Below are 2176 nucleotides of genomic sequence, written 5' to 3' on the forward strand. Positions count from 1 at the left end.
CTTTTTGTGATAATAAAAACATTATACAAGTATGTTCATCAGCAGTAAAAAAATACGTGTATATATGCAAATTGAATAAATTTCCATTTTTGCAACAGTGGAAGTGAATGAACCAAAGCAAATATGTACCAATATGGATGGATCTCAAATGTCACATTGAGTGGAAAAAAAAGACCTTTTACTAGATGAAGTACACAGAATGGTTTCATATATATATATATATATATATATAAATTTTAAATAAAGAGCATATTATTTAGGGACACTTCCTACATACTGTGTGTTTAACTATGTAAATATGGAATAGGTTAATTGTAAGAAGTTCAAGCAGGGCAAGGTATGGCATGCAAGTGGGAAGGAAAAACAGTGCGTTTCAAAGGGACTGATGTGTTTTATTCCTTAGGTTTAGTGAAAGGTGAATGTGATATTATTTTATTATTAAAATTTAAGCATAAGCCCTTTATAAGAATGATATTCTCATAACAAACAAAAGGTAGGCAGAACTGAGAGTTTTGTTCCTGTTTATATGATTCAGAGCTGGTGGGATAGGATGTGCTCATAGTTGTGGATGGGAGGAGGGCAGCAGAGGTGTCAGGCAAACAGCATCAGGGGCTGATGGAGCTATCTCTGTGACCTTTTCCAGATCTCTTCATCTTTGAGTTTCAGTCCCTTTACTATAAATTGATTCTACTGTTCTCTTCTCCAAGAAAGTGAACTCTGGTGACGGTTGACACTGCTGCAATGTGATGGTAATCCATACTCCATACCCTCACCTTCATCAGAATTTCTCACTGCATTTCAGCCACTCTTTTCAATGGCGTCTTCCTGGTGATTGTATTCTTTTCCTTCCATTTCATTTGCTCAAATATCTTCTATGTCATCCTCATAAAGACCACCAATCAATGACGTCACTACTTACAATCTGCTTAAGTCTTCTGGGTCTCTTTTGTGGCTATTCTTCTGGTTCATTATGAAAATACCTTCCACCTATTGCGTCCCTCCACCATTTCAGATGTCTGGCAAAACCTACCATATGCATTCTCAAATGTTGGCGTGTGCTACACAGAGAGAACATATGCAATGTCTCTGATTAAGAGATTTAAACCACACAAGCCGCTGACTACACATGTGAATCTCCAGGCCAGTCCCAAATCTCAACCACTATAAAACCCCACTAGTTTCCTTTCTTTCTCAAGATATTTTGGAAAAGATGTAGAGCTCTGCTCTTCTCTCCTCAGAAGGCTTCTTTATATAGGGAATGAATCTTTTCATACCCTCTTGGTGTACATGTGTGGTGCCATTAATCTCGGTGTCTGAACCAAATTTTAGTTGAAGGTCCATTCGTGTCAGTAAAGTGGACACAAAAACTTTATCCAACTAATAGGCTCAAATAGTCATGGTTGAGAGTGTTGGATGTGTTTTCTGACTATGTCATAGTTTCAAATGTTTACTTTGATTTCTTTAAGGAAAGTTGACTATAGGGACATAAGAGTAAGAACAGCAAGAACAATTACAAGTCATCTCTGGTTCAGCTAAGAGATGACAGTGGTGTGGCTTAAAATGGCAAAAGGTATAATATACCCCGCTCTATACTTTTATGGGAAGCTAACCATTAGCTTTCTTGGCTAGAGCCAAGAGAATTAGCTGAATATTAAAATAGTGGAAGATACAGGGTAGGGAGTAGTTTTAAGCCAAGAAAGCTAGAGCCAAGAGAATTAGCTGAATATTAAAATAGTGGAAGATACAGGGTAGGGAGTAGTTTTAAGGTTAAAGTGAAGGTAATCAAGAGCTTTATTTTTTGGGAAGTTGAATTTGAAATGCCTGCTACACATTCACACAGAGATGCAGAATATTCACTTAGATACACAAGTCTAGAGCTCAGTCAGGGGTAAAATTCTGGGCAAGGACTAAAACTGGGTTGAAAATTACAAATAAAGGCAGTGACCTCTATTAAAAGGCAATTTACATATGAAATTGCATCCTAACAAATGTTAATAACATAAATTGAATTCTTTTGTGACTAAATTCTTGTGGAATCCCAATAGTATTGTAAACATACATACTTACAGAAGTTTGAGGTCAACAGACAACATGAAAAAATCATTCAGCATCAGGGAAATACAAATCGAAACCACGATGAGATACTACCTCACACCAGTCAGAATGGCTAAAATTA

Source organism: Canis lupus, chromosome 4, assembly GCF_011100685.1.
Source record: "Canis lupus familiaris isolate Mischka breed German Shepherd chromosome 4, alternate assembly UU_Cfam_GSD_1.0, whole genome shotgun sequence".
Lineage (NCBI taxonomy): Eukaryota > Metazoa > Chordata > Mammalia > Carnivora > Canidae > Canis > Canis lupus.